Source organism: Uloborus diversus, chromosome 5 (genome assembly GCF_026930045.1).
Source record: "Uloborus diversus isolate 005 chromosome 5, Udiv.v.3.1, whole genome shotgun sequence".
Taxonomy (NCBI): Eukaryota; Metazoa; Arthropoda; class Arachnida; order Araneae; family Uloboridae; genus Uloborus; species Uloborus diversus.
The window spans coordinates 29,801,246-29,812,243 of NC_072735.1; positions in this window are offsets into that span (position 1 = coordinate 29,801,246).

Sequence of the window (10,998 nt, forward strand, 5' to 3'; positions counted from 1 at the left end):
TAATCGCAAGCGACTGGACGTTGGCAGCTCTTGGCTCTTATATATGCTCGGCAGTGTCCTTCGCCTCTGATAAGTCATCTGGAGAAGCACAACTTCGCCGAGTGATGCGGCTCGTGATAAGAGGGTTTTTTCAAAAATTGCATTTCTGTCACCAAATACGGAGAAGAAATATCGCTGAATTTCCGTTCGTAGCTTGTTTGACCTTCATCTTTCTCCCGAGGAGTGTAGTTCAAAATAAGCCCTTCATTGAGGACGAAAAGAAATAACACTTTCTATGAATTAAGAAATTTCAAAATTTCAAGGACTAAACATTGTGAACGTAGATCGAAGAAATTTAGAGGTTAACGCATTTCTTTTTGTCCTCCCTTATATTTTAATTTGAGTATTGGTTACGCATTTTTACAAAAGCGATAGGGGATTATTTGTGTTTGTTGCTCGCAACGAAATATTTTATGGTTCACAATAACCCTTTGTTAACGATGGAAAGGAATACACTTTGTATGAAGTAAACTTTTCTAAATTTCAAGGAATTTCGAAAAATTTTCTATTTTTTAAAAAATAACATTAGTAATAGAATCAATGTCTATTTATTGGTTCATATTCAAGAAAATTGCCGTTATATTCTAACCAGGGAACCACACAATTTCAGTAATCATGAAAAAAGTTCAAAATGGTCGCATTCAAAAGAGAATATTTCGACATTTATTTGACCCATGAACTCTGTGCCCTCGTCCCCTCTTTTTCGAGATATGGGCTCTTAAAGTCTGCCGAAATCTTAAGAAAAGTTGCCAAATTTAAAGACTTGGCAAGAAATTTAAAACACCGCGCTTTTTTTTTTATCGTCAGTATCATGCAAGGCATCTGATTTCCATTTTAGATCATCTGCAAGGCGTGTGAAAGATGTGTTGCATTAATCTCTTACTTGTGTGTGTTAAATTAAAGACTCACCATCAAGCCTATGAAGTGAAAAGTAGTAAGCTTTATCCAGAGGAACGACAACTTTACAATGACATTAAACATAAATTGTATCATTTCATTCGTGATAATAATACATTTCAGAATTTTTCTGTATTTTAAGTGTATTTAACTTATTTAAGTGCTAATTCTTATTAATGAAATATGTTGTAAGTAATCTGGAAGAATTAATACGAATAAATACAAAAATCAGACTACTTTGAGCTATATACAGATAATAAAACGATAGTCTTTGATGTTGAAATATAAAATGGTCATGGATTATGGTATCAGTTCTTTTTTTTTTCTTTTTTTTTAAAGTTATAATTAACACATTATTTGTCTGACCACTGTGAGGAAAAATGTGTAATTGGGGACATTTTTTGGGAACATTTTGATTTAGTTTTGACAAATAGGATGCAGCATTGTAATTTTTTTTTTAGAATTGTTTTTCAATGATGCCAATGTTCCTTCTCAGTAGATGTTATGTGTGTGTCTCTAGCTCTGTTTCTTGCGGTTTTTTTTCATTATGTTAAAGAATTTTTCAAATTCTATGACCAAAAAAAAAAAAAATCTTGATATTTTTTGTTTTAATTAGTTGAAATGCCGCCCCCGTGGCTGCTGCGCCCCTGGCGAGAGCCACTCCTGCCAACCCCAAGTTACGCCACTGCTCATGCAGCAGGCTGTAAATGACCTTCTTCCCATAAAGTCGAAAGTGAAGTATTTCGAGTCAAGGTATTAACGAAATTGTTAAACATCTATTACACAGTATTTTAAAATTTCAAATTAACTAGTGTGTAATAAGTCAGGGAATGCTGAATAAAAAGCGAACACTTTCTAATTAGAGATATTTTGCGCACTTGCTTATTATGGCTTTTAGATAAGGTAAGTGAAAATTAAAAAAAAAAAAAACACCCTAATATAGTGAAACCTGTGTATAACGATACTGTCTATAACAATAAACCTGTCTATAACGATATTTTTCTTGGTCCCAGCAAAATGTCAGCATGAAAACATCCAACTGTCTATAACGATAAACTGTCTATAACAATGTTTTTTTGGTCCCAACAATATCGTTGTAGACAGGTTTTACTGTATTACGAATAACCCCGATTTAACGGATAAAAGTTTCGGTCCCGATGAATTCGTTAAATCAGAGTCCGACTGTATGATAAAAATCGCAAAAGTTTTTCACTTATAATACACTGAATTATTGTAAATTGTTCTCAAAAGTGAGAGGATTCTGATTTATTCTGAAGAAAAAGCTGATGAAATAATTTTGTGCCTTAAATCAATCTTCCTTATGATTCATTAATTTTAAGCCGTGATACAGGTAGATTGACATTTTTCAGCTAAAATATGAATAAAATCAATAGCCAACATGAGTAAAGAACAGTTTGTTCATAATTTGAGTTTTATTTACTTTAAGAATTAACTTTTGAAGCTAGCAGCTTTAAGAGCTCAAATGGGTTCAAAATAAAAATTTTAAGTGAATTCATAGTTTAGGAGAAAAAGAGAAGCAAAGCAGGTATGAAAAAACTTTAATCACGAGTAAAAAATGATAAAAATATTTTTAACTGTAAATCACCACTGTTCTATTCCCACTTTTCGAAAATTTTCGTTGCAGATCGTGGAGCAATATTCTGTTCGAGGAAGATTTCAAATAGCGACTTAATCTGTTTCGTGATCGAAGCCACGACTTCAGCACCCCGTTGCAGTGCACAATGCACTACGACCACATATTAACCCCTTGTCCAGATTTATTTTCAATTAAGACTTATTTCACACGCAGTGGTTCTGTAGACAATGGGATTGTTTCCTTCAGTCAAAAGTACCACTTTTAGTCACTGAAATTGATAGAATGAGTAAAAAAATAACATGGACACAGAAAATACTTTCATTTTCCCAACAGCTATTTTTTTATTAATTTTTTAAAGTGCCCGATTTTCAAAACAAGGCGTGGTCTTTATGACGTCACAAATGATGCAATTTGGCGCATCTTTCCACCACATTTCCACGTAATGATAATCAAGAAGCGAATTAAAATTGCGCTCTATCCTTGCTATCAACCATATCGTTGCCAATACACGTGAGTAAAGATGCGAATTAAATATTTTTCTCCGTGAATGGCAACACTAAATGGCATTTCATCATTTGTGATGTCACACGACAGAAACGTAAACAGTGAAAGCGCACCGATTTAAGTAATTTTTTTAAAAATATTAAACTTAAACAAATTTTTTAAAAAATGGTCAGATCCTATGTTTTTAAGCATGCTCTTTCAGAAAAAAATACTTTTAAAATTTTGGAAACGACCCTATTGTTCTGCATTTAACCAAAATTCTGATTAAATTTATCGCATCGACTATTGTTGGTTCTGCAAACGATCGATTAAATAGATCTATAATGAGTCTGCTTTTTTTTTTCAAATTTTGATATGGAGTTATTTTTAATACGATAATAGCTTTTGCGTCACAAGGTTATCGTGTTTAAACAGTCTCCTTGAACCCTCTGGTGGCTCATTGCACGTATGGTCTGAGGCCGAAATTTTATTATCTGCGGCTAAAGTTCTTTATTAAGGACATTTACTATTTACAGCAATATTTAAAACAAGAAGCTTCCAGATTGTATTCCTTCTTGCGCAGCTTGATTCATTTATTTCAAATTGTGCTCTTTTTTTTTTTTTTTTTCTGGCAAAAGGAAACATTTTTTTTTCTGAGATTTAAGAACAGATGTATTTATTTTTTAAGAACAACAGCTTTTGTAATTTCGCACTATTTTTAGGTGCCTCTTATCATAGTTATCATCGGATCATCGGAATTAGGTAATGGTTCTATGTATGATCGGCAGGGTCCGAAAAAATTCCTGGCTCAAATAGCTCGGGCGATGGGGGAAAAAAAAAAAACACCCTTGGCGACTTTTTTTTCAGAACAGGAATCTTTCAGAGAGAAACCATGTTACATTGAACTTTTCTATTTTCTCTGAGAAATAGTTTGGGTGGCACATAAGTTTTTTACCTAGCGCCAAAAATTTTAGTTTATGTCGGTCTCTGAAAATCGGTGCATAGTTTAAAAAAGTAAAAAATGAAGATAAAAGTATTAAGGGGAATTGTTCCAATAAGAAAATCATGCAACAGATATCAACCATACAACTTCTTTACATTGACTTATCCCAAAAAAGTAATCACCCATGCATTGAGAAATGCATTGAGTCCCCCCCCCCCCAGAAAAATGTTAAAGTGATGGGATTAATTAAGAAGTTCGTCTAGAGCTAAACGAACCTGCTTCTCTCACGTCAAATGTTTCGCTCTAAATTCTTTCAACCTATTATTTCAACCCAACCAAGTTCATTTTAAAATTAATTTGTTTTCTTCGTTGACAATTAACTGTAAATTTCTCAATCTATTTGCACAAATGAGATATTTTTACATTATTCCCGAAATTTTAAACTTTGGCTTTACAAATTGATGTATTCGAATGTAAGGAACCATTACTAGCTGACCCGGGCGAAACATTCGCACTTGACAATGGGGTTGTTTCCTTCAGTCAAAAGTACTACTTTTAGTAACTGAAATTAATAGAATGAGTAAAAAAAAATAACATGGACCCGGGAAATACTATCATTTTCCCAACAGTTATTTTTTAATTAATTTTTAAAATGTCCGATTTTGTAAAACAAGGCGTGGTCTTTATGACGTCACAAATGATGCAATTTGGCGCATCTTTCCACCACATTTCCACGTAATGATAATCAAGAAGCGAATTAAAATTGCGCTCTATCCTTGCTATCAACCATATCGTTGCCAATACACGTGAGTAAAGATGCGAATTATATATTTTTCTCCGTGAATGGCAACACTAAATGGCATTTCATCATTTGTGATGTCACACGACAGAAACGTAAACAGTGAAAGCGCACCGATTTAAGTAATTTTTTTAAAAATATTAAACTTAAACAAATTTTTTAAAAAATGGTCAGATCCTATGTTTTTAAGCATGCTCTTTCAGAAAAAAATACTTTTAAAATTTTGGAAACGACCCCATTGTTCTGCATTTAACCAAAATTCTGATTAAATTTATCGCATCGACTATTGTTGGTTCTGCAAACCATCGATTAAATAGATCTATAATGAGTCTGCTTTTTTTTTTCAAATTTTGATATGGAGTTATTTTTAATACGATAATAGCTTTTGCGTCACAAGGTTATCGTGTTTAAACAGTCTCCTTGAACCCTCTGGTGGCTCATTGCACGTATGGTCTGAGGCCGAAATTTTATTATCTGCGGCTAAAGTTCTTTATTAAGGACATTTACTATTTACAGCAATATTTAAAACAAGAAGCTTCCAGATTGTATTCCTTCTTGCGCAGCTTGATTCATTTATTTCAAATTGTGCTCTTTTTTTTTTTTTTTTTGGCAAAAGGAAACATTTTTTTTCTGAGATTTAAGAACAGATCTATTTATTTTTTAAGAACAACAGCTTTTGTAATTTCGCACTATTTTTAGGTGCCTCTTATCATAGTTATCATCGGATCATCGGAATTAGGTAATGGTTCTATGTATGATCGGCAGGGTCCGAAAAAATTCCTGGCTCAAATAGCTCGGGCGATGGGGGAAAAAAAAACACCCTTGGCGACTTTTTTTTCAGAACAGGAATCTTTCAGAGAGAAACCATGTTACATTGAACTTTTCTATTTTCTCTGAGAAATAGTTTGGGTGGCACATAAGTTTTTTTACCTAGCGCCAAAAATTTTAGTTTATGTCGGTCTCTGAAAATCGGTGCATAGTTTAAAAAAGTAAAAAATGAAGATAAAAGTATTAAGGGGAATTGTTTCAATAAGAAAATCATGCAACAGATATCAACCATACAACTTCTTTACATTGACTTATCCCCAAAAAGTAATCATCCATGCATTGAGAAATGCATTGAGTCCCCCCCCCCCAGAAAAATGTTAAAGTGATGGGATTAATTAAGAAGTTCGTCTAGAGCTAAACGAACCTGCTTCTCTCACGTCAAATGTTTCGCTCTAAATTCTTTCAACCTATTATTTCAACCCAACCAAGTTCATTTTAAAATTAATTTGTTTTCTTCGTTGACAATTAACTGTAAATTTCTCAATCTATTTGCACAAATGAGATATTTTTACATCATTCCCGAAATTTTAAACTTTGGCTTTTAAAATTGATGTATTCGAATGTAAGGAACCATTACTAGCTGACCCGGGCGAAACATTCGCACTTGACAATGGGGTTGTTTCCTTCAGTCAAAAGTACTACTTTTAGTAACTGAAATTAATAGAATGAGTAAAAAAAAAATAACATGGACCCGGGAAATACTATCATTTTTCCCAACAGTTATTTTTTAATTAATTTTTAAAATGTCCGATTTTGTAAAACAAGGCGTGGTCTTTATGACGTCACAAATGATGCAATTTGGCGCATCTTTCTACCGCATTTCCACGTTATGATAATCAACACGCGAATTAAAACTGCGCTCTACGCTTGCTATTAACCATATCGTTGCCAATACACGTGAGTAAAGATGCGAATTATATATTTTTCTCCGTGAATGGCAACACTGAATGGCATTTCATCATTTGTGATATCACACGACAGAAACGTAAACAATGAAAGCGCACCGGTTTAAGTAATTTTTAAAAATATTAAACTTGAACAAATTATTTAAAAAATGGTCAGATCCTATACTTTTAAGCATGCTCTTTCAGAAAAAAAATACTTTTAAAATTTTGGAAACGACCCCTTTAAAAACCCGATTTTTTAATGGTGATTTTTTAAAAAACAGACACAGTGCGAATTGTTAGTTAATTTTTCGCCGATGGTGGTGAAAAGTAGAATAAAATGATACCTTACTTTTATAGGTTCAAGAAGTATAAAATTATCACCAAAAAAAAAAAAAAGAAATATTTACAATGGTAAAATAAACATTTTCATTTCTGATTTTAATGCAACACTACGACTGTGGTTCAGAATCCTACAGTGAGTTTAGATTATAAATTCTTAGAAATTTGGATGAAGATCAAAGTCATTCAAAAACGAAAAAATCCGTGGTTGGATCGAACACACTATGTTCTCGTTTCTAGCACGACACTCTAACCATCTGAGCCACACTCGTGGGGTGCTGTATATTAAAAAAACGCTGAGCAAAAAAAGCAGAACACACATTTTTTTTTTTTTTTTTTGAAAAAAATTTCAATAATCTGAGTTTTTTGTTTATTTTTCGCCGAAAGAGATGATAAAAATCGTTAAAAAGATGTCTTACATATGAAGTTTGAATTATTTGACAAAGTTATGATGTTGCCACAAATAATATTAATCTTTACTAATAATAAAGCTGAAAATCTGTGTTTCTGGATGTCTGCTGCCGTGCAGCAGGTAAAGGGCAGTAACTGCAAATTTCTCATTTTTCATTTTTTTTGCATTTTTGTCATCTATTGTACGTTATCTTTATTGTACAAGCTCGCTTATGTGGTTTCCGCTGAGAAAAGGGCGCGAAAAAAAAGGCTAATTCCAAGATTTCCCCATGGTTAACATTGAATCCCCCACACATTTCTTCAAATATCTCGAAAACTCATTTCTGCAGATACTGCCGTTTACCTGCGCACGGCAGTCTGTATCTCTGGATGTCTATGTCTCTGGATCTCTGTATGTCTGTTACGCGCATAGCATCTAGACTGTTCGACCGATTTTCATGAAATTTTTCACATAATTAATTCGTAGCATACGGATGAGCGCCTCGAAACGATTTTTCGAAAATTCGGATTTGTTCTTTTTCTATTCCAGTTTAAAGAACATTTTACCGAGGAAATTATCATAACCTGGACGAGTAAATTTCCAAGTTATCATAACGTGGAACCGTAACATATGCGAGCAAATGAACCTAGCTAATTCGCGAGAAATTTACCATCCATTATTTGTAAATGTACAGACGAACCAAACGACCTTTTAATTTTCTACTCCGGGCAAAGCCGTGCGGGTACCACTAGCGATAATAATAAAACATCTTTGAATGATAATTTATAACATAATATGAAGTACCAACTTCCTAAAAAGTTTTCTTGTATTTCAAAAACAATGATTTGTTTGTTCCAGGAATATGCTCGTTTAAAATATATGCGTAAAAATGTTCAATGTCTCCAAATGGATTGAGCAAATTACTATTATTACTTTCTTCTATATCTAATATATAGAAGAAAGTATTGGATTCGTGCAAATTTTCGAATTTCGAATTTTGACGGATTCGAACGTTTTGAGGTGTGCTGAGTTCATTTCGACTATTTTTGGAAAATGTCTGTCTGTCTGTGTGTATGTGTGTGTATGTGTGTGTGTGTGTATGTGTGTGTATGTGTGTGTGTGTGTATGTGTGTGTGTATGTGTGTCACGTATGTGTGTGACCAGTTTTTTGTGGCCGCTCTACAGCAAAAACTACCGCATAAAATTGAACGAAATTTGGTACACATATGTGCCCCTATGTGAATTTGTGCCCATTGGTTTTCGGCGCGAATTCCTCCAAGGGGGGTGGAGCAATGGGACGTTTTTTGAGTTACGCGTGATTGCTATTCCTCAGGAAGTAACTGGCGGAATCAAACAAAATTTGGTCCATATGTTGCCAGTAACAGAAACAGGTGCTGATTCAATTATGGTGTCAATAACTCAAACGGGGGTTGAGTTATAGAACGTTTTTTGTCGTCAATTGTGACTGCTGTATCTCAAGAAATAACAAACAAATATTTTTTGACAAGTAGCCCTTAGTGGGTATAAGAGCTGATTTTATTTTGGTGTCAACAGCTAAAAAGGGGGTAGCGCAATCGCCCGTTCTTTTTTTCCATTGTGAGTGCCCTATCTCAAGAAGTAATGCTACGTTCTGGTTGAAATTTGGAATATATGTGAATTTATACGTAAACAGGCTTTGGTTCAATTTTGACTCCAATCGCTCCAAGAGGTGTTGATTTTTTTTTTTTTTTTTTTTGCGAATAAAAATAGTTTTATTAATAATAAGAAAGATAAATCGTAATAGATTGTCGTCTGCGTATTTCTCGTGATTTTAATTGTATGGAAATGATCGGAAATATTATCTCAATGATTTAAAATTTTTAACTGTTGCCATCTTATGTTTGTTAATAAATAAAACATTTGTAATTGATTCAAGTAAGGCTTTTAAAGTAACTTTCAATTTTCGCTCTTTGTTTTGTTTTTACAATAATTCAGACGTTGGGATGGTCGTCAAGTTTTTGCATGTGTAATTTTGATTTTGTTAGGAATATTGCTTCCTCGTCAAGCATGGGGAGGGATCAGAAAAAGGAAAAATATAGAAGAAAGTTTCGTGATAGCCACAACATACTGGTTAATTTTTGCCTTTGACAGCGATTAAAAAGCTTGTCTCACCCAAATTCACACCAGGACGAGAATTAAAAAGAATGGTGGAATTTCTGACGTATATGTTTCTAACAGTAAAAATGGTACGGCAACGAAGTTTTTTTACTTGCTTAAATCAGCTTACAGATGTTCTATTTGCCGTCCTCCTGACACCTGAAGGATATCACGAAAATACTCAAACTTCTGCCATACACGTACACGTTGTGTTGTAGCATGTACGCGCTGCGGTGATCCGATTTTTCAGTTCGTCAAGATTAACAGGAAAGTGGAATTAAGCATAGTACTTATCCCTTAAATATCCCCCCCCCCACAAAAAAGCTAAGTCGCGTTAGGCCTGGTGACATTGGGGCGGGGGGTAACGAATTGATAAATCGCTTTTTGCTTGATCACCGTTTCGGCTAACTGAAAAATAAATAAGAAGTGGGACACATACGATAACTTGCTGAGTCATTTAGCGGTAATCAATGAAAAAACTACAACTCCTTCTTTCATTCAATCTTCACCAGAGAGCTGTAGGTTCAATATTTCCACATCGGTAGTAGGGGCTCCCCGAATTTCAATTTTTAGGAGGAGGGAAATTTGAAATTTGCTGAAGTAAACTACGAACTTTACCGAATGATAAAATTTTTCAGCATTCACACCTAGATACCTTCATTTAATGAAAAACGTCATAAAACATCATTGATGATGATGTCGTGTCAATAGGTTGTGCTAAATATTGTCGAAGGTCCGAAGGATCGCAGCCGTCAACTTCGGTGTCGTAGGACTGTAGAGGGTCTCCTGCAGCAGATCTCCGTCTGGTAGCAAGCCGAGTTTCAAGATCGCTGCAGTAATGCTTGGGCATTCATAGATGTGTCTTGGTGTGTGTGTGTGAGTTGGGTCTCTGGGCAGTTCTTGCAGTAAGAATAAGTTCTTGTCCCGCTAGGAAGTGTTTTTATTCCCCTGTAATGCTCTGTTCTGAGTCGGGCGAGTGTGGTCGTGATGTCTCTAAGGAAGTCGAAGTCGGTTATCATAGGTTTTTTTTAAGGGCTTGTTTAGAAGTCTGCATCTGGCCACTGTGTTCGCCACTGCGTTATGGTGGGGAGAGGTTGGTCAAGACCACGTGCCTCTTTGGCCAGTTCGTCCGCACACTTATTCCCTTCGATGCCTACCTGTGCGGGTATCCACTGCAACACGCAAGATTTCCCTTTGCAATGTTGCAAAAGCAAGTTGTTTTTGGTGGTGGTGATGTTTGTCTCTCCATTCCGGATGGCCTCTAGGGCTGATTCACAGCTTGAGAATTAGTTACATCATTATTCAAAATAAATAAATAAATAAAATAAAAATAAAAACTAAAAAATGCTGTTTTTGTAATTAAAAGCATTAAAAAAGGCGATTTTTAAAATACTTTCTCCAAATAAACTCAGTCGTCCGACAAAGCTTGCCGCATGAGGAAGTCTTTTGGAAGGTCCCGGCGACCTCCCATCGGGACGCCCCACTATTCTTTTTAAATCATCCTACAAATGCTTTAGAAAATGACCTATTTATTTTCTGATGCATTTTTACGCACCCCCGTATCTAAAACCGAAACGACTCTAATCCGACTTTTTTCTCGTCGCGCTGATGGATATGTCGCTGCTGACACGTGAACGCTCCGTGCGAAGTCCATATTTG